Source organism: Rhinoderma darwinii, chromosome 4, assembly GCF_050947455.1.
Source record: "Rhinoderma darwinii isolate aRhiDar2 chromosome 4, aRhiDar2.hap1, whole genome shotgun sequence".
In the NCBI taxonomy this organism is placed as follows: Eukaryota; Metazoa; Chordata; class Amphibia; order Anura; family Rhinodermatidae; genus Rhinoderma; species Rhinoderma darwinii.
Genome location: NC_134690.1, coordinates 355,161,559 through 355,189,076, shown reverse-complemented (window position 1 = coordinate 355,189,076; position 27,518 = coordinate 355,161,559).

Below are 27,518 nucleotides of genomic sequence, written 5' to 3'. Positions count from 1 at the left end.
TTTTTTATTTTCATTGGAGCAAAGAGGAAATATTAATGGGGGACCTAACTACTATCGGTGGCACCAAGAGGACCTAACTACTATATAGGGGGACAAAGGGGACCTAACCTCTATATGGGAGCACAAAGGGGACCTACTGTATAGAGGCACCAAGGGGACCTAACTACAGTATGGGAGCACAAAGGGAACCTTACTACTATATGAGGGCACAAAGAGTCACCTAACTATTATATGGGGGCACAAAGAGGTGCCTAACTACTATATGAGGTCACAAAAGTGGACCTAACTACTATTTGAAGGCACAAAGGTGAACCCAACTACTATATTGGGGCACAAAGAGGCACCACACTACTATATGAGGGTACAAAAGTGGACCTAACTACTATTTGAAGGCACAAAGGGGACCTAACTACTATATGGGGGCTTAAAGGGGGACCTAATTACTATATGGGGACACAAATAGGATCTAACTACTATATGCAGGTACAAAGGGGGACTGAATTACTATATGGGGGCACAGAAGTGGATAGCTACTCTATGGGGGCTCAAAAGGGGGCTACTATTATGTGAGGACACAAAGGGGGACTTAACCACTGTATGGGGGCACAAAGAAGGACATTACTAGTGTGTGGCGGCACATATAGAGGCATTACTGTGTAGGGAGCATAAGGGGGCCTATTACTGTTTTGGGTACTATAATTCTGTGAGGCACTAAGAGAAGCATTATTACTGTGGGGGTCTAAAGGGTAAACTATTGCTGTGTGGAGCACAAAAGGGGTACTATTACTTTGTGGGACACAAATAAGGGGCACAATGGATAGTGAGTTTGTATAGAGGGTGATGAATATGTGGGGAGGGTTCTGGAAAAGCAAGGAGCCAAAGATGTTTGTTTTGCAAATTCTACATAAACGAGTCGTCGTTGGAAGAGGTCATCATGGTGGTCCATGCCGGATAAAGACAGAAAAGGGAAAGTGAACGACTACAATCAGAAAATACGTTACATTTGATTTACTGGATTTAACTGTACTTTATTCACTTTAATGGTCTGCAGAGCTTCTGTATAGGACTGGTATCTACCACTATATGGTGGTAAAATTGGCCTTTGTTTTACCACACATGCTTTAGTACACAATTAAGAGTGGTCTTGCATCATTTCTATATAGCTGACGGGTGCGTCCCAAGAATGATTTCCTCGGGTGTGTCCAAGGTACTCCAGTCTAACACTGCGCACACAGCAAGTATAACTACTGAATTCTTAGAAACTGCGTCACATTACCTAGTTAGCTGAAATCAGCATGTCTGTCACTTCTTTATGCTGCCCTCAGACATGGCAGACTAAATATAAGACAGATCCGCTTTAAGAAATTCTAAAAAGAACAGTCACATAAGACATCGTTATGTCCAATTTTCAATGCAAGATAATTCTTTAGTTGCTGTGAACAGCACAAAGTTTGAAAACAGAATATTACATTGGGAATAACATCTGTTTTCATGAGCCCTTTTTTTTATCCACATATGGACAAGTTAGAATGAGTCAGTAAATTGTCACATTCATATACTGTTAGTGATCAATTTACAAACCTATATCTTGATAAGAAATTACCAAATCAATTCACATATTAGTCAGTGAGAAATAAATCTTGTATGAAGTCTTTGCTTACTAATATTTTATTTTGTTATAAAGAAAGTAGTCCTTTATTCACAAGAACATAAAAACAGGCTATATTTTTGTGTTCACTTTCATGTTTACCACCTGCAGAAAACATAGTCCTTTAAGTGGACACTAACTTTTTAAGCAACTTATGCTAATCTCATAGTATACCTGATATAGATCAACTTTTCAATCTACTTAATATTAAAATTCAGTTGTTTTATCATGCAAACTCTGTGTGAAGTTACTGCCACTAGGTGTCTCCCTTTCTGTAATCTGCTGTCCCCCCCCTTGTTGTCAAGCAAAGTCCGTCCCTGGTTACAGAGCAGAATTGACGAGCTGCAGAAGGTGGAGATGTGTCACTTTGCTGCCTGCCTATACAAGTCTATCGAGAGGGGGGGGGCGAGCAGGAGGAGGGAGCGAAGAGAGAGTGAGTTAGCAACAGATGCTACATATAAGTCTATGAAGAGGGAAGGGGTGAGCAGGATGAGGAAGTAGAAGCAAAGTGAGAAAAACACAGGCTACTGGTAAGATTTCTATGTTACCCCAGTGTTGGATTCTCTTCTCAGCTACACTGCTCATTACAGCTGTATAATCTCCTCCATGCTGCTGCTGCTGCTGCTTTTATATATATATATATATATATATATATATATATATATATATATATATATATATATATATATATATATATATATATATATGTGATAGATAGAGATAGGAGAGCAGGATTATCCTATTCTTTGTGTGCAGTGTATAGAAGGCATGACAGCTACTTGGCTCCACTCACGAGCTCAGAGACAACTGAGAATTAGAGATAGAGCCTGCAGAGGGGAAAACTACTAAATAATACAGAATACAAGTCATATAATGGCCAGAAATATAATTATTCCTCATATAAACACATATGACAGCTTATTCTGAAAAGTCACCTAAAAAGTTAAGTACACTTTAAGTCACTGCACCACGTTCATGACTAAAACTGTATATCATGCCTGCATCCAGCTGAAAAGGACATCAGGAGGGAGCAATAAGAGGAGAACCCTGTTAGTCACTTGTTCTAAACCAATCAGCATTCTTGACAACGCTCAGGGGGATGCTGATGACAAGGATACTGCCTATGCTCCTTACTCATGTGTTTTTCAGCAGGATACAGGCACAGTATACAGCTGCTCATGGCAGCAGTCCAATAATGTAAATTTAGCCCTTTACTAGTCTTTGAAAGCAATTTATTTAATCATGTTAAACCTTAAAAACTGTCCATTTTACAATGTTTTGACAATCTGTTTAATAAGGTGAAATTGTAATAATCTCTATATATGCTATACAATACAAAGTATATATTGTCACCTTGGAAAATATGTGTTATGTTATTGCCCATCTTCTGCATCAAGAGCCTTCAGTGATATACTTAGATACACATGTAATGGCCGCCACTCCCCACGTTATAATTACCTGCTCCCAGCATCTTGGCAGGCGCTGCTCCTCTTTTGGCGGCCTCCAACACCGCAGACGCTTGCTTCTGGGTCCTAGTGCGCACATGCTGACCGCCTGAACCTTAGCGGAGTCCATACACAAATCATTAAGAGATAGAACATACCCCAAGAAATTAACATCCTGAACTTCAAAAATACACTTTTAAAATTTTGCGTAAAGACAATTTTCTCTAAGCACCCGAAGAACGGATCTTAAATGGTAAACATGAGAGGAACAATCCGAAGAAAACACAAGAATATCGTCCAGATACACAACAACAAAGCTTCCAATAAAATTTCTGAAAATATAATTTCCAATTTCCGGAGAATTACTTATTACTTAAACCAAAAGGCATGACCAAATACTCATAATGACCATCTGGAGTATTAAATGCTGTCTTCCACTCATCCCCTTTGAAGATACGAACATTGTTAAACAATATATTAGCAGGGAAAAGTATCTTTTGAGAAAATTTTGGAAATTCCTGACCGCCTAGGTTGCCTTCCCGAGGGTCATTTAGGCTCTGAAGTTTTTCCAGAGCCGGACGTATGGAATATGGTATATGACCTGCATCCCTGCATTAGAAACACAGCCTTTTGCAGTTCCGGAAAAGTCTCCGTTCTTAAGAAGACATTGTGGACCCCAACTGCATGGGCTCCTGTGAGCTGTGAGACAGATGGAGGGATCCCAGTGCAGGGAAGAAGAAAGACCATTGCTGAACGTTAATTTTTGCGTTCTCGTAGACATCGGTCAACGAGAGTCATGGTAAAGTGGAGGGTGGAGGGTAATTTACCAGAAGATCTTTTAAGGTTTTAGAAAGGCCTCGGTGAAATTGACAACTGAGCACTGCATCATTCCACTGTGAAGGGACAGACCACAATCTAAATTCCGAACAGTAATCCTCTACAAGATGCCGTCCCTGATGGATAGATAACAGATTGGCCTCAGCCACAGCAGTGATATCTGGTTCACCATAAAATAAACCTAGGACTTCAAAGAAGGTCTCAACAGAGAAAAATTCCGGGGCATCAGGTCTCAACGAAAGGGCCCAGGTTTGAGGATCTCCCTGCAATAGGGAAATAACGAGACAAACTCGTTACTTCTCAGTTCCAGACGAAAAAGGTCTTAGATGAAAATACAATTTACAACTCTTACGAAAGTTAATGAAAGACTTATGATCACCGGAAAAACGATAAGGTAAGTTCAGTTTTGGTCCAACTGGAATTGCAGCTGGAATGACTGCATGGACGTGCACAGTTTCATGGTGTTGAATCCTTTCAACCAGATCTTGTACCAGCTGAATCAGACCGTTCATCTGCTCCACAAGGCTGAGCATAGGTTCCATAGTGGAAAAGACCATTTTAAAGGACTTCTGATTATGTCAAGGAATCACTACTTGAGCAATTCCCCAGAGTGACAGTTTATGGAATTGCTATGGGAGCAATTCCCCAAAGGCAGCTGGAGACTGTCTGGAGCAAGCATACAAGTAAATCATCTAGCTCAAGTCCGTCACCACTCTGGTCAGCAGAGTCTAAGGCTATTCTATGGTCTTCACCCGAGCCCACCGCAAGGCTGGCTGGATTTGGCCGCTTAGAACCCAGGATGCTTTTACAGAATAAGGTGTTGGACAGGAGATGCACTTGCAGGCAATACCAGAACGGATAACCAGAAAGCCAGAGTGGTGGTCAACAAGCAGAGTTCAAACCAGGAGAGTCTAAAAGTCCAAATCGCAAAGCAGAAGAATACCAGGAGTGGCAGAGGTCGAAACCACCTGCAGAATATCCAAATCATAGAGCAGAGGGTAAATCCAAAGACAAAGCCGAAGTCAAGTTCGAAGAGTCCAAGTAGTCTAGGTGATTCAGGGTGTAATCAGGAGCTTGATCAGACACATGCATTCACAATAAAATCACAAGCAACAGTGAAAAAACCAGGGCCACCCAGAAGCTTGGCCAGTTGTCATGACAACCTAAAAGTGATGTTTCCTAACACTGACCCTCACTTTCCTAAAGGGTAACCACGCACCTAAATCAATTCTCAGCTTAATTTGGCTTTAAAGGTTCCTCCTCTTTCTTCCTTCCTTGCCAGAGCAATTTTGTTCATATTAGTGCTCCTTATGCTCCTAGTGTTTCTCAGCTATCTCCGTTTTTAAACCTCAGCGTGTACCTATGAAATCCCTGCCTGCCGTCTGCCCTAACCTTTTGTTAAGTGACGAGTGACGAAACTCTGCCGCCTGCCCTGACCATTTGCTACATGACCCGTTACGAACCTTGCCGTCTGCCCTGACCATTTGCTATTCCAGACCATGGTTATTGGCACTTCATCTGTTATGTTTGACGCCACTAATTGAGCCTACTCTGGGCAATTGCGTAACTATAGTGGTCGCCGCGGTCGCAATTGCGACTGGGCCCCGAAACCAGGGAGGCCTGTGGCCCCCCGCACCACATCAATGAAAAGTTACTGTAGTAACTGGGGCCCATGTAATAAACTACAGGGTGGGCCATTTATATGGATACACCTAAATAAAATGGGAATGGTTGGTGATATTAACTTCCTGTTTGTGGAACATTAGTATATGGGAAGGGGGAAACTTTTCAAGCTGGGTGTTGACCATGGCGGCCATTTTGAAGTCGGCCATTTTGTATCCAACTTTAGTTTTTTCAATGGGAAGAGGGTCATGTGACACATCAAACTTATCGAGAATTTCACAAGAAAAACAATGGTGTGCTTGGTTTTAACGTTACTTTATTCTTTCATGAGTTATTTACAAGTTTCTGACCACTTATAAAATATGTTCAAAGTGCTGCCCATTGTGTTGGATTGTCAATGCAACCCTCTTCTCCCACTATTCACACACTGATAGCAACACCGCAGAAGAAATGCCTCCAGATCTGACCCCCTTAGACTTTTATCTTTGGGGTCATCTGAAGGCAATTGTCTATGCAGTGAAGATACGAGATGTGCAGCAACTGAAACTACGGATACTGGAAGCCTGTGCTAGCATTTCTTCTGCGGTGTTGCTATCAGTGTGTGAAGAGTGGGAGAAGAGGGTTGCATTGACAATCCAACACAATGGGCAGCACTTTGAACACATTTTATAAGCGGTCAGAAACTTGTAAATAACTCATGAAAGAATAAAGTAACGTTAAAACCAAGCACACCATTGTTTTTCTTGTGAAATTCTCGATAAGTTTGATGTGTCACATTGTCACATGACCCTCTTCCCATTGAAAAAACTAAAGTTGGATACAAAATGGCCAACTTCAAAATGGCCGCCATGGTCAACACCCAGCTTGAAAAGTTTCTCCCCTCCCATATACTAATGTGCCACAAGCAGGAAGTTAATATCACCAACCATTCCCATTTTATTTAGGTGTATCCATATAAATGGCCCACCCTGTACATTGGCCCCTGTTACTGATAGTACTTACCTCCCTCTTTCCAGAGTGCAGCGGAGGTTCTGACGTCACACAGCGCTGTGCACAGCACATGACGTCACGACGCTATGCGCTGCGCACAGCATCCTGACACTTGATGGAGTGAGGACCTCCGCTTTGGCCGAAGAGGACGGTAGGTTTAATATTAGTGTCTTGTGTCTTGCTGAAGTGTCTTGCTGAAGCTGATGGTTCAAGGTCCCACTCCTGGGATCCCCGCCAATCAACTGTTTTGAAGGGGGTGCAGCTGCTCACACAAGCGATACTTCCCCTTCATTCCGGTCACTTTCTCACACTGAATCGCCGACACGGACGTGCCAGCGATTCACAGTGTGAGCAAGTAATGATAATTAAGGGGAAGCAGCGCTCGTACGAGCTCTGCACCCCCATCAAAACAGCTGATTGTCAGGGATTACGGGAGTCGGACCCCGACCCATCATCTATTGATAGCCTATACTGAGGATAGGCCATCAATGTTTAGGAACTGGACAACCTCTTTTAAGCCTACTGTGTGTTAGACTTAGATACAGGGCCCCAGCAGACAGTAATCTTATACTGTATAAGATTACTGTCTGCTGGACCCTGTATCTAAGCCTACCTTAAGCTTATATACAGGGTCCAACAAACAGTGTCACACATGCACATGGGCCCTGTACCTAAGGCCTCATTCACATCTGCGTTGGGGTCCCGTTCTGACGTTCCGTCTGAGCTTTCCGTCAGAACGGTACCCTGAACAGACACAAACTGACACAGAAAGATCTCAGAAGTTTCCGTTTCCATCACCATTGATTTCAATAGTGACGGATCCGGTGCCCATGGTTTTCGTTTGACTCTGTTGTGCACCGGACCTGTAGTTTTGCCGGAAGCAATAGCGTAGTCGACTTCGCTATTGCTTCCGGCAAAACGACGGGTCCGGTGATGGAAATAGAAACCTCTGGGTTCTGTCTGTGTCAGTTTGTGTCTGTTCAGGGTTCCGTTCTGACGGAAAGCTCCGACGGAACGTCAGAACGGGACCCCAACGCAGATGTGAACGAGGCCTAAGGCCCTGTTCACATCACCGCTGCCCTTAAGCTGAGGAGTTCCATCGGGTTAACCCCTCAACGGAAAGGCAAACACAAACCTTAGTTTCTGTTTGCATCACCATTGATCTCATGGTGGCTGAGATTTCAGTTTGCCTTTCTGTTGAGGGGTCGACCCGATGGAACCACTCAACGGAAGGACTGCGGTGATGAGAACAGGCCCTTACTAATGTTTTTTTTTTGTGTTTTTGTTAGATGTTCGGTCGTTGGACTTCGTCAGATTCGAGGACTACTTAGATGACGTTTTTTTTATTCTCAATAAAATGGTTAATGAGGGTTGTGTGTTTTTTTAAATTTCAATAAGTCTATTTTTTCTGTCTGTATTTTTTTTAAACTTTATCGCTACCGACTTACTAATGGCCGCTGATTGATTGACAGCACCCATTACTAAGGCGGGGCTTATTGTTAGCCGGTGCAGAGGCTAACACTAACCCCCATTATTACCCTGGTACCCACCGCCACCAGGGGTGCTGGGAAGAGCCGGGTGCGATCCAGTACCCGACCATCTGTAGTGATGGTCGGGAACTGGGGCAGCTGTAGGCTGGTATTATTAGGCTGGGAAAGGCCAAAAACACCACCCTGGTAAAGCAAGGCCGCTGCTGCTGTGTTGTATCTGGCTAGTTATGAAAAATGGGGGGGGGCCCACATAATTATTTTTTAAAATTAATAATTGGAATGAACGATGTGGGGTTCCCCCATTTTTATAACCAGCCAGATACAACATAGCAGCAGCCTAGCATTACCTGGGTGGGAAGGACCAATGTTTTTGGGCTTTACCAGCCTAATAATACCAGCCCACGGCTGCCCCAGTGCCCCTCCGTCACTACAGATGGTCGGATACTGGATCGTACCCGGCTCTTCACGGTACCCCAGGTGGCGGTGTGGACCGGGGTAATAATGGGGGTTAGTGTTAGCCTCTTCATGTCTAACATTAAGCCTTGCCTTAGTAATGGCCGTTGTCAATTAGCCAGTGGCCATTACTAAGGTGGTTGTAATACAGTTTAAAAAAATACAAAGACATAGATAAAATATTTTATCGAAATAAAAATCCCACACACAACCCTCGTTATCCATTTTATTGAGAATAAAAATAACGCAGTTATCGATGAAGTCTTCGAATCTGAAGTAGTTCAACAACCGAACTTGGAAAAAAACACAAAAATAATTAGTAACACATAAAAAAGGAAAATAATTCTTATACTTACCTTTCCTGGGTCCAGCACTGGAGCCGCAATGTAAGCAAGTTGGGCCCTATATCTAATCCTATCATGTGTAATACTGTCTGCTGAGACACTGTATCTAATCCTATAATGTGTGTTACTGTCTGCTGAGCCACTGTATCTAATCCTATCCATAGCTATAGGGTCGTATTGCCATAGATATGCTGTCTCATATGTATAGATATATATATATATATATACATATACACATATGTTTATATATATATACACACATATACATACACATATATACACACATATACAAACACGCACACATTCTTTTGGGGGGGATACATATGTATTGGGGATATTCCCCCCTGATGTTTTAAGTCCTTAGTGAAGCCGCTGGCAGCTAGTGCATTGTTGGATCACTTAGGAGACCCAGGGATGCAGATGAAAGCAGCGGGCCATCGGCCATGAGAAGTTTGTGTGGGGGGGCCCAAGAAGAACCTTTGCATCAGGGCCCATGAGCCTTTAGCTATGCCTCTGACTCTGGGGGTAATGATCTGGGGTTCCCCTGCAGCAAAGTTTAGATCCCTGTATAGGGCTTAAAGGGTGCACACCAGGGATTCTCTTAGACTCCACTCCCCGGATTAGCCTCACATCAAATCGCTTGGTTACAAAGTGGGTTCACACCACCCTCTGCTGGCGCCATGACAAAATCTCCATGGGTCCCGCGACAGCGCCCCAGCAATTAAAGCCATTTATGTGCTACAACAATCAATAAATTATTCATAATATGGATATGTCTCTATATTTCCAATCATCTAATTAATAACTATTTATTACACAATTACACAAGTCCAATCTGCAATCTATGCCAAAAATAACTCTGTTTAGAACTTGAATTATATGCTGTTGAAAGATCGAAACTTTATGGAAAGTTTAGTTCTGGCAACAAAATAACACTTATATTCACAGAGAAGTGTCTAGGGGGTACATGGCATGTTATTTATCTATCAAAAATAACAATGGTGTTAACATACACTACCGTTCAAATGTTTGGGGTCACCCAGACAATTTTGTGTTTTCCATGAAAACTCACACTTATATTTATCAAATGAGTTGCAAAATGACTAGAAAATATAGTCAAGACATTGACAAGGTTAGAAATAATGATTTTTATTTGAAATAATAATTTTCTCCTTCAAACTTTGCTTTCGTCAAAGAATGCTCCATTTTCAGCAATTACAGCATTGCAGACCTTTGGCATTCTAGCTGTTAATTTGCTGAGGTAATCGGGAGAAATTTCACCCCATGCTTCCAGAAGCCCCTCCCACAAGTTGGATTGGCTTGATGGGCACTTCTTGCGTACCATACGGTCAAGCTGCTCCCACAACAGCTCTATGGGGTTGAGATCTGGTGACTGCACTGGCCACTCCATTACAGATAGAATACCAGCTGCCTGCTTCTTCCCTAAATAGTTCTTGCATAATTTGGAGGTGTGCTTTGGGTCATTGTCCTGTTGTAGGATGAAATTGGCTCCAATCAAGCGCTGTCCACAGGGTATGGCATGGCGTTGCAAAATGGAGTGATAGCCTTCCTTATTCAAAATCTCTTTTACCTTGTACAAATCTCACACTTTACCAGCATCAAAGCAACCCCAGACCATCACATTACCTCCACCATGCTTGACAGATGGTGTTAGGCACTCTTCCAGCATCTTTGCAGTTGTTCTGCGTCTCACAAATGTTCTTCTGTGTGATCCAAACACCTCAAACTTCGATTTGTCTGTCCATAACACTTTTTTCCAATCTTCCTCTGTCCAATGTCTGTGTGCTTTTGCCCATATTAATCTTTTCCTTTTATTAGCCAGTCTCAGATATGGATTTTTCTTTGCCACTCTGCCCTGAAGGCCAGCATCCCGGAGTCGCCTCTTCACTGTAGACGTTGACACAGGCGTTTTGCGGGTACTATTTAATGAAGCTGCCAGTTGAGGACCTGTGAGGCGTCTATTTCTCAAACTTAGAGACTCTAATGTACTTGTCTTTTTGCTCAGTTGTGCAGCGGGGCCTCCCACTTCTCTTTCTACTCTGGTTATAGCCTGTTTGTGCTGTCCTCTGAAGGGAGTAGTACACACCGTTGTAGGAAATCTTCAGTTTCTTGGCAATTTCTCACATGGAATAGCCTTCATTCCTAAGAACAAGAATAGACTGTCGAGTTTCACATGAAAGCTCTCTTTTTCTAGCCATTTTGAGAGTTTAATCGAAGCCACAAATGTAATGCTCCAGATTCTCAACTAGCTCAAAGGAAGGTCAGTTTTATAGCTCCTCTAAACAGCAAAACTGTTTACAGCGGTGCTAACATAATTGCACAAGGGTTTTCAAGTGTTTTCTAATCATCCATTAGCCTTCTAACACACTTAGCAAACACAATGTACCATTAGAACACTGGAGTGATGGTTGCTGGAAATGGGCCTCTATACACCTATTGTAAAGGATCTGCCAGACACAGCTGCACCTGCTCATAAGTCTGAGAGAGTGACACGATCTTCTATCAGTCAGGCTGGGAGGCTGAGGAGTGGGAGAGCCTATCACAGCCTGGCCAGACGGAGCTAGCTCCCGCCCTCTGTCTATTTATACCTGCATTTCCTGCTCCTCCTTTGCCTGTGATTCTTTTCTGTTTCCTGGCTCTGCTGCTCCTGCTATGATTATTGACCTTGCTTCATTTTTGACCCTGGCTTTACTGACTACGCTCCTGCTCTGCGATTTGTACCTCGTGCACTCCTGGTTTGACTCGGCTCGTTCACTACTCTTGTTGCTCACTGTGTTGCCGTGGGCAACTGCCCCATTTCCCTTAGCTTCTGTGTACCCTTGTCTGTTTGTCTGTCGTGCACTTATTGAGCGTAGGGACCGTCACCCAGTTGTATGCCGTCGCCTAGGATGGGCCGTTGCAAGCAGGCAGAGACTGAGTGGCGGGTAGATTAGGGCTCACCTGTCTGTCTCCCTACCCCGTCATTACCTAATCACAGGCCCATATACCTTTTCTACCCTGGTCCCTGACACAACTATGGACCCCCTTGAGACCGTGGTTCAGCAAATGCAGGGCCTCTCCCTACAGGTCCAAGCCCTGGCACAGAAGGGCAACCAGCATAATGCTACCCTGGTAGTGCCCAACAACTCACCTCTTGAACCGCACCTCAAGTTGCCTGACCGGTTCTCAGAGGACCGGAAGACTTTTTTCTCCTTTCGGGAGAGTTGTAGGCTCTATTTCCATTTAAAGCCCCACTCCTCAGGTTCTGAGAGCCAGCGAGTGGGTATAATTATGTCCCGGCTCCAGGACGGGCCCCAACAATGGGCCTTCTCCTTGGCTCCTGACGCCCCTGAACTTTCCTCTGTTGATTTTTTTTTTTTCCGCTCTCGGACTCATATATGAAGAGACTGACAAGACTGCCTTTGCCGAGAGTCAGCTGGTGACCTTACGTCAGGACCCGTTGAGGAGTACTGTTCTGACTTTAGGAAGTTTTGTGTAGCTTCTCGGTGGAATGACCCTGCCTTGAGGTGCCAGTTTAGATTGGGTCTGTCGAACGCCCTGAAAGACCTGTTAGTTAGCTATCCCTCTTCTGACTCCCTAGATCAGGTTATGGCTTTAGCGGTACGTCTTGACCGACGTCTCAGGGAATAACGACTTTAACGTTTTTGTGCCTTCTCCTCTGGACCCCCCATGATGGCTCCCGAGGTTCCGTTGCTTCATTCTTCCACAGAAAACTTGGATGAACCTATGCAACTCGGGGCCTCCGTCTCTCCCCAACAACGTAGAGAGTTCCGCAGGAAGAATGGTCTCTGCTTCTACTGTGGGGATGACAAGCATCAAGTGAACAACTGTCCTAGGCGTAAGAATAAGCAGCCGGAAGAACTTCCGCGCCTAAGTGACCATCGGGGAGGTCATTTGGGCGCACAGGTATTTCCCGTATATATGAAGCCTAATAGGATCTTTGTAATGACGGGGGTGGGGAGACAGACAAGTGAGCCCTAATCTACCCGCCACTCAGTCCCTGCCTACTTGCAACGACCCGCCCTAGGTGACGGGGTACAACTGGGTGACGGTCCCTACGCTCAATAAGTGCACGACAGACAAACAAACAAGGGTACACAGAGCTAGGGGGAGAAAGGGGCAGTTGCCCACGGCAACACCGTGAGCAACAAGAGAAGTGAACAAGCCGAGTCAAACCAGGAGAGTACGAGGTGCCAAACGCAGAGCAGGAGAGTAGTGAACAAGCCGAGTCAAACCAGGAGAGTACGAGGTACCAAACGCAGAGCAGGAGAGTAGTCAGCAAGCCGGGGTCAATATGAAGCAAGGACAATAGTACAAGAAGCTGCAGCAGGGCCAGGAAACCAAACGAGAAGAATCACAAGCAAAGGAGGAACAGGAAAGGCAGGTATAAATAGACAGAGGGCAGGAGCTAGCTCCGACTGGCCAGGCTGTGATAGGTTCTCCCACTTCTAAGCCTGCAACCCTGAGTGGTGGAAGATGGAGTCAGTCTCACAGACATAGAAGCAGGTGCAGACTGATTAACTATGGGCGTTAACCCCGAAGCTGTGCCTGGCAGATCCTTTACAGTACCCCCCCCCCCTTTTATGAGGGGCCACCGGACCCTTTCTAAGTGGACCTGGTTTACTGGGGAAACGAAGGTGAAACCTCCTGACCAATATCCCAGCGTGAACATCCCGAGCGGGTACCCAAGTCCTCTCCTCAGGCCCGTATCCTCTCCAATGGACCAGGTACTGGAGGGATCCTTGGACCATCCTGCTGTCCACAATCTTGGCCACCTCGAATTCTGCCCCCTCAGGGGTGAGAACATGGACCGGAGGTTTCCTCGAAGGAGCCAAGGACGGGGAGCAGCGTTTAAGCAGGGAGGCATGGAACACGTCGTGTACTCGATAAGATGGGGGCAACTCCAGTCGGAAGGAGACAGGATTGAGGACTTCAATGACCTTGTACGGCCCTATAAACCGGGGAGCAAACTTCTTGGACGGGACCTTAAGGCGTAAATTTTTAGACGATAGCCACACCAGATCCCCGACCATAAACAAGGGGTTAGCAGAATGTTTTCTATCTGCCTGAGTTTTTGTATGCTCTGGGACGCCTCTAGGTTCTTCTGAACTTGAGCCCAGACTGTGCACAGTTCTCGATGAACGACCTCTACCTCGGGATTGTTGGAACTACCAGGTGAAATGGAGGAGAACCGTGGATTAAACCCAAAATTACAGAAAAAGGGAGAAACCCCTGACGAGTTACTGACCCGGTTATTAAGGGAAAATTCGGCGAGGGGAATGAATGAGACCCAATCATATTGACAGTCAGAGATAAAACACCTTAAATATTGTTCTAGAGACTGATTAGTCCTCTCAGTTTGGCCATTAGTTTCAGGATGGAAGGCAGAGGAGAAGGACAGATCAATCTCCAACTTTTTACAGAAGGCTCTCCAAAACAATGAAACAAATTGTACCCCTCTATCAGAAACAATATTGACAGGGACCCCATGGAGACGCAGGATGTGTTTGACAAACAAGGTAGCCAACGTCTTAGCATTGGGTAGTTTCTTGAGGGGCACAAAATGGCACATCTTACTGAAGCGGTCTACTACAACCCACACCACCGACTTGCCTTGAGATGGAGGCAAGTCGGTGATAAAATCCATGGAGATATGGGTCCAAGGTCTCTGGGGAATAGGCAAAGAACATAGTAAGCCCGCTGGTCGGGACCTGGGAGTCTTGGACCTAGCACAAATTTCACAAGCGGCGACGTAGGCCTTAACGTCTTTAGGCAACCCAGGCCACCAATAGTTTCTGGCAATGAGGTGCTTGGTACCCAGGATGCCTGGATGGCCAGATAGTGCAGAGTCATGATTTTCCCTGAGTACCCTTAGCCGGAATTGCAGGGGAACAAACAGCTTGTTCTCAGGAAGGCTCCCGGGAGCTGAACCTTGATCCGCCGCAATTTCAGAGACTAAATCAGAATCAATAGCGGAAATGATTATACCTGGAGGCAAAATACAAGCAGGATCTTCCTCCGAAGGAGGGCTGGCCATGAAGCTACGTGACAGTGCATCAGCCTTAAAATTTTTAGACCCAGCCCTATAGGTAACCACAAAGTTGAATCTGGTAAAAAATAACGCCCAACGAGATTGTCTCGGGTTTAGCCTCCGGGCAGATTCTAGGAAAACCAGATTCTTGTGGTCGGTAAGGACCGTTACCTGGTGCCTAGCCCCTCCAGGAAGTGACGCCACTCTTCAATGCCCATTTAATGGCTAAGAGTTCGCGGTTGCCAATATCATAGTTACTCTCAGTGGGTGAAAACTTCCTGAAGAAGTAGGCACAGGGACGGAGATGGGTGAGGGACCTGGTACCCTGGGACAAGACAGCCCCCACTCCCACCTCGGACGCGTCAACCTCCACGATAAATGGCTCCATTTGGTTGGGCTGAACCAGCACCGGGGCCGAGATAAAGCACTTCTTAAGGACCTCAAAAGCCTGGACAGCCTCAGGAGGCCAGTGGAGGAGATCAGCACCTTTGCGAGTGGGATCCGTAAGAGGCTTAGCGATGACCGAGAAGTTAGCAATAAACCTCCTGTAATAATTAGCGAACCCCAGGAAGCACTGTAACGCCTTCAGGGAGGCAGGTTGGACCTATTCCGCCACAGCCTGGACCTTGGCAGGGTCCATGCGGAATTCATGAGGAGTGAGGATTTGGCCCAAAAATGGTATCTCCTGCACCCCAAACACACATTTTTCGGTCTTCGCAAACAGTTTGTTTTCTCGAAGGACCTGGAGCACCTTCCTGACATGCTCAATGTGGGAGGACCAGTCCTTGGAAAACAGAAGTATGTCATCAGGGTACACTACAAGAAATACCCCCAGGTAGTCTCTTAAAATCTCATTTATGAAATTCTGGAAGACCGCGGGAGCATTACACAACCCAAAGGGCATGACGAGGTATTCGAAATGACCTTCGGGCATGTTAAACGCAGTCTTCCACTCATCCCCCTCTTTGATGTGGATAAGGTTATACGCCCCCCGTAGATCAAACTTAGAGAACCATTGGGCCCCCTGAACCTGATTAAAGAGGTCAGGAATCAGAGGAAGGGGATACTGGTTCCTTACAGTGACCTTATTCAAGCTTCGGTAGTCAATGCATGGCCTAAGACCACCATCCTTCTTCCCTACGAAGAAGAAGTCAGCACCTACCGGAGAAGTAGAGGGGCGAATGTAACCCTTGGCCAGGCATTCCTGGATATACTCTCTCATGGCTTAACGTTCGGGACAAGAGAGATTAAATATCCTACCCTTAGGGAGCTTAGCCCCTGGTACCAAATTGATTGTGCAATCATATTCTCTATGAGGAGGTAACACTTCGGAGGCCTCCTTAGAGAAAACATTGGCGAAGTCCTGACCAAACTCAGGTAGCGTGTTCACCTCCTCAGGGGGAGAAATAGAATTAACAGAAAAACATGACGTCAAGCATTCATTACCCCACTTTGTAAGGTCCCCAGAATTCCAGTCAAACGTGGGATTATGCAACTGCAACTAGGGAAGGCCTAAAACCAAATCGGACGATAATCCCTGCATTAACAGTACAGAGCACTGCTCCAAATGCATGGAGCCAACAAGGAGTTCAAAAACAGGGCTATGCTGTGTAAAATAACCATTAGCAAGAGGAGTGGAGTCGATACCCACTACCGGGACAGGTTTAGGCAAATCAATCAAAGGCATAGCTAGAGACATAGCAAATTCCACAGACATGATATTAGCAGAAGACCCTGAATCCACGAAGGCACTGCCGGTAGCAGACCTACCACCGAAAGAGACCTGAAAGGGAAGCAAGATTTTATTACGTTTCATATTTACGGGAAATACCTGTGCGCCCAAGTGACCTCCCCGATGATCACTTAGGCGCGGAAGTTCTCCGGCTGCATTCTTACGCTTAGGACAGTTGTTCACTTGATGCTTGTCATCCTCACAGTAGAAGCAGAGACCATTCTTCCTGCGGAAATCTCTACGTTGTTGGGGGGACACGGAGGCCCCGAGTTGCATAGGTACCTCCGAGTCTTCCGGGGAGGAACGAAGCAACGGAACCTCGGGAGGCATCATGGGGGAGTCAGAGGAGAAAACATCAAGACGTTCAAGTCGTCGTTCCCTGAGACGTCGGTCAAGTCGTACCGTTAAAGCCATAACCTGGTCTAGGGAGTCAGAAGAGGGATAACTAACTAGCAGATCTTTCAGGGCGTTCGACAGACCCAACCTAAACTGGAACCTTAAGGCAGGGTCATTCCACCGAGAAGCTACGCACCACTTCCTAAAGTCAGAGCAATACTCCTCAACAGGTCTCTTACCCTGACGTAAGGTCACCAGCTGACTCTCGGCAAAAGCAGTCTTGTCAGTCTCGTAATAGATGAGTCCGAGAGCAGAAAAGAAAAGATCAACGGAGGAAAGTTCAGGGGCGTCAGGAGCCAAGGAGAAGGCCCATTCTTCGGGCCCTTCCTGGAGCCGGGACATAATTATACCCACCTGCTGGCTCTCAGAACCTGAGGAGTGGGGCTTTAAACGAAAATAGACCCTACAACTCTCCCGAAAGGAGAGAAAAGTCTTCCGGTCCCCTGAGAACCGGTCGTGCAACTTGAGGTGGGGTTCAAGAGGTGAGGTGAGGGGGACTACCATGGTAGCATCAGGCTGGTTGACCCTCTGAGCCAGGGCCTGGACCTGTAGGGAGAGACCCTGCATTTGTTGAGCCAGGGTCTCAAGGGGGTCCATAGTGGTGTCAGGGACCAGGGTAGACTAGGTATGGGCTTGTGATTATGTAATGACGGGGGTGGGGAGACAGACAAGTGAGCCCTAATCTACCCGCCACTCAGTCCCTGCCTACTTGCAACGACCCGCCATAGGTGACGGGGTACAACTGGGCGACGGTCCCTACGCTCAATAAGTGCACGACAGACAAACAAACAAGGGTACACAGAGCTAGGGGGAGAAAGGGGCAGTTGCCCACGGCAACACCGTGAGCAACAAGAGAAGTGAACAAGCCGAGTCAAACAAGAAGAGTACGAGGTGCCAAACGCAGAGCAGGAGAGTAGTCAGCAAACCGGGGTCACTATGAAGCAAGGACAATAGTACAAGAAGCTGCAGCAGGGCCAGGAAACCAAACGAGAAGAATCACAAGCAAAGGAGGAACAGGAAAGGCAGGTATAAATAGAGGGCGGGAGCTAGCTCCGTCTGGCCAGGCTGTGATAGGTTCTCCCACTCCTAAGCCTGCCACCCTGAGTGGTGGAAGATGGAGTCAGTTTCACAGACATAGAAGCAGGTGCAGACTGATTATCTATGGGTGTTAACCCCGAAGCTGTGCCTGGCAGATCCTTTACAATCTTGCTTCCCTTTCAGGTCTCTTTTGAGGGTAGGTCTGCCACCGGCAGTGCCTTCGTGGATTCAGGGTCTTCTGCTAATATTATGTCCGTGGAATTTGCTATGTCTCTAGCTATGCCATTGATTGACTTGCCTAAACCATTCCCGGTAGTGGGTATCGACTACACTCCTCTTGCTAATGGTTATTTTACACAGCATACCCCTGTTTTTGAACTCCTTGTTGGCTCCATGCATTTGGAGCAGTTCTCTGTACTGGTGATGCAGGGATTATCGTCCGATTTGGTTTTAGGCCTTCCCTGGTTGCAGATGCATAATCCCACGTTTAACTGGAATACTGGGGATTTTACCAAATGGGGTAATGAATGCATGACGTCATGTTTTTCTGTTAATTTTATATCTCTCCTAGAGGAGGTGAACACTCTACCTGAGTTTATTCAGGACTTCGCTGATGTTTTTTCTAAAAAGGCCTCCGAAGTGTTACCTCCTCATAGAGAATTCGATTGCGCAATCGATTTGGTACCAGGAGGTAAGCTCCCTAAGGTTAGGATATTTAATCTCTCTTGTCCCGAACGTGAAGCCATGAGAGAGTATATCCAGGAATGCCTGGCCAAGGGTTACATTCGCCCCTCTACTTCTCCGGTAGGTGCTTGTTTCTTCTTCGTAGGGAAGAAGGATGGTGGTTTTAGGCCGTGCATTGACTACCAAAACTTGAATAAGGTCACTGTAAGGAACCAGTATCCCCTTCCTTTGATTCCTGATCTCTTCAATCAGGTTCAGGGGCCCAATGGTTCTCTAAGTTTGATCTACGGGGGGCTTATAACCTTATCCGCATCAAAGAGGGGGATGAGTGGAAGACTGCGTTTAACACGCCCGCAGGTCATTTCGAATAGCTCGTCATGCCCTTTGGGTTGTGTAATGCTCCCGCGGTCTTCCAGAATTTCATAAATGAGATTTTAAGAGACTACCTGGGGGTATTTCTTGTAGTATACCTTGATGACATACTTGTGTTTTCCAAGGACTGGTCCTCCCACATTGAGCATGTCAGGAAGGTGCTCCAGGCCCTTCGGGAAAACAAACTGTTTGCTAAAACCGAAAAATGTGTGTTTGGGGTGCAGGAGATAACATTTTTGGGTCAAATACTCACTCCTCATGAATTCCGCATGGACCCTGCCAAGGTTCAGGCTGTGGCTGAATGGGTCCAACCTGCCTCCCTGAAGGCGTTACAGTGCTTCCTGGGGTTTGCTAACTATTACAGGAGATTTATTGCTAACTTCTCGGTCATCGCTAAGCCTCTTATGGATCTTACTCGCAAAGATGCTGACCTCCTCCACTGGCCTCCAGAGGCCGTCCAGGCTTTTGAGGTCCTTAAGAAGTGCTTTATCTCGGCCTAACCAAATGGAGCCATTCATCGTGGAGATTGACGCCTCCGAGGTGGGAGTGGGTGCTGTCTTGTCCCAGGGTACCAGGTCCCTCACCCATCTCCGTCCCTGTGCCTACTTCTCCAGGAAGTTCTCACCCACTGAGAGTAACTATGATATTGGCAACCGCGAACTCTTAGCCATTAAATGGGCACTTGAAGAGTGGCGCCACTTCCTGGAGGGGGTTAGGCACCATGTAACGGTCCTTACCGACCACAAGAATCTAATTTTCTTAGAATCTGCCCGGAGGCTAAAGCCGAGACAAGCTCGATAGGCGTTATTTTTTACTAGATTCAACTTTTTGGTCATAGGGCTGGGTCTAAAAATATTAAGGCTAATGCACTGTCACGTAGCTTCATGGCCAGCCCTCCTTCGGAGGAAGATCCTGCATGTGTTTTGCCTCCAGGTATAATCATTTCCTCTGTTGATTCTGACTTAGTCTCCAAAATTGCGGCTGATCAAGGTTCAGCTCCCGGGAACCTTCCTGAGAACAAGCTGTTTGTTCCCCTGCAATTCCGGCTAAGGGTACTCAGGGAAAATCATGACTCTGCACTATCTGGCCATCCAGGCATCCTGGGTACCAAGCATCTCATTGCCAGAAACTATTGGTGGCCTGGGTTGCCCAAAGACGTTAAGGCCTACGTCGCCGCTTGTGAAATTTGTGCTAGGTCCAAGACTCCCAGGTCCCGACCAGCGGGCTTACTATGTTCTTTGCCCATTCCACAGAGACCTTGGACCCATATCTCCATGGATTTTATCACCGATTTGCCTCCATCTCAAGGCAAGTCGGTGGTGTGGGTTGTAGTAGACCGTTTCAGTAAGATTTGCCACTTTGTGCCCCTCAAGAAACTACCCAATGCTAAGACGTTAGCTACCTTGTTTGTCAAACACATCCTGCGTCTCCATGGGGTTCCTGTCAATATTGTTTCTGACAGAGGGGTACAATTTGTTTCATTGTTTTGGAGAGCCTTCTGTAAAAAGTTGGAGATTGATCTGTCCTTCTCCTCGGCCTTCCATCCTGAAACTAATGGCCAAACTGAGAGGACTAATCAGTCTCTAGAACAATATTTAAGGTGTTTTATCTCTGACTGTCAATATGATTGGGTCTCCTTCATTCCCCTTGCCGAATTTTCCCTTAATAACCGGCTCAGTAACTTGTCAGGGGTCTCCCCCTTTTTCTGTAATTTTGGGTTTAATCCACGGTTTTCCTCCGTTTCACCTGGTAGTTCCAACAATCCCGAGGTAGATGTCATTCATCAGGAACTGTGCACAGTCTGGGCCCAGGTTCAGAAGAACTTAGAGGCGTCCCAGAGAATACAAAAGACTCAGGCAGATAAAAGACGTTCTGCTAACCCCTTGTTTGTGGTCGGGGATCTGGTGTGGCTATCTTCTAAAAATTTGCGCATTAAAGTCCCGTCATAAAAATTTGCTCCCCGATATATAGGGCCGTACAAGGTTATTGAAGTCTTTAACCCTGTCTCCTTCCGACTGGATTTACCCCCGTCTTTTCGAGTACACGACGTGTTTCATGCTTCCCTCCTTAAACGCTGCTCTCCGTCCTTGGCTCCCTCGAGGAAACCTCCGGTCCCTGTTCTCACCCCTGAAGGGGTAGAATTCGAGGTGGCCAAGATTGTGGACAGCAGGATGGTCCAAGGCTCCCTCCAGTACCTGGTCCATTGGAGAGGATACGGGCCTGAGGAGAGGACTTGGGTACCCGCCCGGGATGTTCACGCTGGGGTATTGCTCAGGAGGTTCCATCTCCGCTTCCCCAATAAGCCAGGTCCACCTAGAAAGGGTCCAGTGGCCCCTCTTAAAAGGGGGGTACTGTAAAGGATCTGCCAGACACAGCTTCTGTGTCGACGCCCGTGGGTAATCAGTCTGCACCTGCTCCTAAGTCTGAGAGAGTGACACGATCTTCTACCAGTCAGGCTGGGAGGCTGAGGAGTGGGAGAGCCTGTCACAGCCTGGCCAGACGGAGCTAGCTCCCGCCCTCTGTCTATTTATACCTGCATTTCCTGCTCCTCCTTTGCCTTTGATTCTTTTCTGTTTCCTGGCTCTGCTGCTCCTGCTATGATTATTGACCTTGCTTCATTTTTGACCCTGGCTTTACTGACTACGCTCCTGCTCTGCAATTTGTACCTCGTGCACTCCTGGTTTGACTCGCCTCGTTCACTACTCTTGTTGCTCACTGTGTTGTCGTGGGCAACTGCCCCATTTCCCTTAGCTTCTGTGTACCCTTGTCTGTTTGTCTGTCATGCACCTATTGAGCGTAGGGACCGTCGCCCAGTTGTACCCCGTTGCCTAGGACGGGCCGTTGCATGTAGGCAGGGACTGAGTGGCGGGTAGATTAGGGCTCACCTGTCTGTCTCCCTACCCCGTCATTACACCTATGTAGATATTGCATTAAAAACCAGACGTTTGCAGCTAAGAGTTATTTGGCACATTAACAATGTATAGAGTGTATTTATGATTAATTTAATGTTATCTTCATTGAAAAAAACTGTGCTTTTCTTGCAAAAAGGGGGTCCGCTGTGCTGGGAGAGAGAATTCTAGCTGGTGTGGCGGAGTATTTAACCTAGGGCTGAGGAGGGAGGTCAAGGTAGAAAATAAAGGGGTAGTTAGTTTAGAGAAGAGTCAGACTGAATTGGTGGGAGGAGAAATAGGCTGTGGGGAGAGGACTAGACAACAAGATAAGGAGGTCCTTTTGTTACAAAACAGCAATGAAAACAAAAATGCCCAAATAATGTCAAATAATTGCATTTCTGATACTGAAAGTGAAAAATTGAATTGGGCTTTATGCTCCAGCCCTGGATTGGAATTCCTGCCTGCTACAGGTTTGTCCTGTTCTGCCTCCTATGTCTCAGTCGTTGACAGGACTACCTACTCATTTTGTACAGAGGCTGAGATGCTTCCCCCACACCAGGAGTACGACTGCCCGATTGAACCGGTTCCTGATGCTTAACCTCCCTGTGGTCGTGTATACCCCCTCTCCTTGCCAGAGACTCAGTCCACGTCGGCCTATATCAAAAATTATCTGGACATGTTATAGCTCTGACATTTACACTTTTAGATCAATTTAAGCCCACCCTATGGTTGCTAGAGTTTCATACATATTTTGGGCCGCTCAACGGGCTGAATGCAGGCCTGGTGGCCGTGCTTTGGGCTTTCGTGATATTAACATCTCATGTAGAGGAATACGTGGTTTAAAGTGGTGCCAAGTCCTTCCAGAAGTGGTAAACATCAGCAAATGGGTCAATGACCTGGTCATTCTAGTTATTCACGCTGGGGGCAATGATCTGTTTCCTTAGAATGGCTGAGCTCATGACTATAATGCGGTCTCATATGGAGTGTTTATCATCCTTTTTTCCATAACTAATACTTGTTTGGCCAGAGATTGTCCCCACGTGTGGTATGGCAGGGTGCATGAGATGCTTATGCGGTGAAAGAGCTAGGATTTGTTAGAGCCCATTCTGGTGTGGTTGTTCGGCATCGCCAACTGGAAGGGGATAATAGCAAACTGATTAGGAATGATGGGGTTCACCTCAACGATATTGGGGTTGATATTTTTCTCTCCGGCAGACAAGACGGAATTGAACAGGCACTATTTCTGCTGGGTGGCGGTCGGAACCCTGTGTAGGGGTACAAGGGCTCCTTCATGGCGGTCCTTTGAGACTTCTATGGTTTGAGGAGGAGCTCAGAGGGTGGACTTGCCCGTCGGGAGTCCACAGTTTGGCATAAGCCTCATAGCTACCGATAATATTGTAGCGTTTTTGTAAAGGATCTGCCAGGCACAGCTTTGGGGTTAACGCCCATAGATAATCAGTCTGCACCTGCTTCTATGTCTGTGAGACTGACTCCATCTTCCACCACTCAGGGTGGCAGGCTTAGGAGTGGGAGAACCTATCACAGCCTGGCCAGACGGAGCTAGCTCCCGCCCTCTGTCTATTTATACCTGCCTTTCCTGTTCCTCCTTTGCTTGTGATTCTTTTCGTTTGGTTTCCTGGCCCTGCTGCAGCTTCTTGTACTATTGTCCTTGCTTCATATTGACCCCGGCTTGCTGACTACTCTCCTGCTCTGCGTTTGGTACCTCGTACTCTCCTGGTTTGACTCGGCTTGTTTACTTCTCTTGTTGCTCACGGTGTTGCCGTGGGCAACTGCCCTTTTCTCCCCCTAGCTCTGTGTACCCTTGTCTGTTTGTCTGTCGTGCACTTATTGAGCGTAGGGACCGTCGCCCAGTTGTACCCCGTCGCCTAGGGCGGGTCGTTGCATGTAGGCAGGGACTGAGTGGCGGGTAGATTAGGGCTCACTTGTCTGTCTCCCCACCCCCCGTCATTACAGTTTTTTTCCGGATAGGCCGTTTTTATTTTTACGTTTTGGATAAAAGCTGTGGCCGATCACCTTCCAGCAAAATAATAATATTTATTGTCCTGGTCTTTATTTACTTTAGTTTATAAGGAAGCTACCCACACAGTTCACGGTTGGTTCACCCTGCTTGCAGTCTGAAGTGCATCCAACCAAGTAGTGAGGGGGCACACTGACTGTAAGGGGGTCAGTAGTTGGAGATAGGGTTTTTTGTCTTGGGTAGCTGTCAAGGAGTTAATCAGTTTAATAGTTCCCTTCTATTTTCTTAAATGGTTTAAACATTCGGATGCAACCACTTAGTGAACTCCCCTTTTCCCTGTATAGGATAGATTTGGTACTGGCCACATATGGGCCAATAGTGAAAGGTCCTGTGTCCTTTCCCACCCTCCCTCCCCTTTCCTCTGTTATAATTTATACAAAAAAAAAAAAGAGAAAACAATAAAAATAAATGCAAATATAAAGCAACAACTTTTATGATTATATAAATTGTTTTCCATTTATTTTACAAATGTATTTTACCAAAAGTATTGTATTCTATTTTATTCAAGTCACAGCTGGCGGTCTTTTGTGACTTCTATGGTTTGAGGAGGAGCTAAGAGGGCAGACTTGCCCGTCGGGAGTCCGGCGGTTGGCATAACGCCTTGTAGATACGGTTAATATTATAGTGGTTTTTACCACTAGGCGGTTTTTGGTTTTAAGTTTTAAATAAAATCTGTGGCCGATCACCCTCCAAAATAATAATATTTGGTGCCCTGGTCTTTATTTACTTTAGTTTATAAGGAAGCTACCCACACAGTTCATGGTTGGTTCACCCTGCTTGCAGTCTTTGCATTATCATATACACTTAATTATTTTATTTCCTGTTGCTTATATAACTCCAACATATTCTGCAGTGTTGTACATTTGCATCAGTCCATGTCCCAATAGGGCTCACAATCTAATCTCATACACAATATCATAGACCTATCAGTAAATTTATGGAGAGCAGGAGAAATACAGAGTACATGGAGGAAATCCATGGTGACAATATACAAAATGTATACAGATTTTGCACTTGGTAAAATTTTAACCCAGGACCTAGTTTTTATTTATACGGACTATGAAACCCCCTGTCACTCATTTATGGGTTCAATGTACGTGCTGGTCAAATGGCTATAACTTTATCCCTTCCTGCCGCAACCATTTTTCAGATTTTCACTTTAGTTTTTTCCTCCCCACGTTCCAAAAGCCATAACTTTTTTTATTTTTGCGTCGATATATAGCCGTATGAGGGCTTGTTTTTTTTTCGGTGCGAGTTGTAGATCTTCCCAGCACTATTAACCATATAAGATACTGGGAATCTTAAGAAAATGCTCTTTGTGGGGTGGACTTGAGAAAAAAACTGTGTTTTTTTTTGTTTTGTTTTTTACAGTGTTCACCGAGCAGGTTAAATAACATTATATTGTAATAGTTTGGACTTTTACAGACGTGGCAAAACCAGTTATGTAAAAAAAATATATTTTTACATTGCGTTTGGGGAAAAATGGGGAAAGGTTTTTTTTGGAACTTTTAATATTTTAATTTTTTGAATTAATTTACATTTTTTTATATATTAAAAAAGCTTTAATTAACTGTATTTAACTTTTTTTTATTCATTGTTGGATCATTTGCGTGATATACTGCAATACTAAATGTTATAGGTGTACAAAGATGGCAGACCTGGGGGCCCAATGATGGCACCCAGTGATCGTGTTGTGGGGGGAATACAACGTCAGGCCAGCCCCCTGTTTAACGGCTTAGGTGTCGTGGTCGCTTTTGACCGCGGCATCTAAGGGTTTAAATGAGCCATATCTTATTTGTCTCTGCCATATATACGGTGGATGTTGGGAAGGGGTCAATAACCTAAAATATAATAAAGGGATTTTTGCATATGTTTTTGAGAAATATGGCTGTTCTTTTTATCAGTTTTACAGACATAGCAATTGCAGAGGTTTTCCAGTCCCAAAAAACTGATGGCCTATCCTCGTTTTGCCATGTTTTTTCCTGCTAGTCTGAAAACCGCACTGAAAAAACGCACGCTTTGTTACTGTGATTTGTAGCAATTTTATAAAATCGCTGTAAAAACGCATGCATTTTTTCCATGCTGTTTTCGGCCGCGCAGCAAAAAACTTGCCTAAACCGCATCATTTTAATTCACCCTCACAGGGAATAAGAGCCCTAATAATGTGACACCTGTCAGAATCAGGGCTATGGGTCTAGTTACACCCGGCAGCTTGGACCAGCCATTGGGCTTGTCCACACGTAGCGGAATTGCTGTGTATTTTCCGTCCAGAATTGCAGACGGAATATACACAGCAGAATACAGTAGCAGCAAAGTGGGTGGGATTTAATACATCTCATCCACACGCGGCGTAAAATTTCCGACCAGATATTAACCTGCTGTGTAGATTTTTCGTACCGCAGCATGTCAATTCCTGCTGCGGAAAGTGGACTGAATTGGGGCATGACCACACGTGGCGGATTTCCTCCGCAACTGTCCGCATCAATGCCGCACAGAATCTGCGTTGCAGATTCTGCTGCGGATCTGCACAAAATGTGCAGAAAATTGATGCGGACTGGCCGCTGCGGACTGCAGGAAAAGTGCTTCCCTTCTCCCTATTCAGTGCAGGATAGAGAGAAGGGACAGCACTTTCCCTAGTGAAAGTCAAAGAAATTCATACTTACCGCCCGTTGTCTTGGTGACGCGTCCCTCTTTCGGCATCCAGCCCGACCTCCCTGGATGACGCTCCAGTCCATGTGACCGCTGCAGCCTGTGCTTGGCCTGTGATTGGCTGCAGCCGTCACTTAGACTGAAGCGTCATCCTGGGAGGCCGGACTGGAGACAGACGCAGGGAGTTCTCGGTAAGTATGAACTTATCTATTTTTTTACAGATACATGTATATTGAGATCGGTAGTCACTGTCCCGGGTGCAGAAACAGTTACTGCCGATCGCGTAACTCTTTCAGCACCCTGGACAGTGACTATTTACAGACGTCTCCTAGCAACGCTCCCGTCATTACGGGAGCCCCATTGACTTCCTCAGTCTGGCTGTAGACCTAGAAATACATAGGTCCAGCCAGAATGAAGAAATGTCATGGTAGTAAAAACAATACGCTCCGCAGCACACATAAGATCTGCGGACTTCATTGCGGAATTTTGACTCTCCATTGAAGTCAATGGAGAAATTCCGCCATGAGTCCGCAACCAGTCCGCCACTGCTCCGCAACAGACAGAGCATGCTGCGGACACCAAATTCCGCTCCGCAGCCTATGCTCCGCAGCGGAATTTTACGCATCGTCTAAACGAACACTGCTAAATTAAAGTGTAAGTCAATGGACAAACGGCACCGCTGCGGATTAACGCTGCGGAGTGTCCGCAGCGGAATTTCAGTGAAATTCCGCCACGTGTGAACCCGCCCTTGCAGCGTTTTTCAAAGGAGATGTCACCACCTCCCAGCATTGAGAAAAATGCAGCAAATTCCGCATTATTTTCTGGAGTAAAAAACA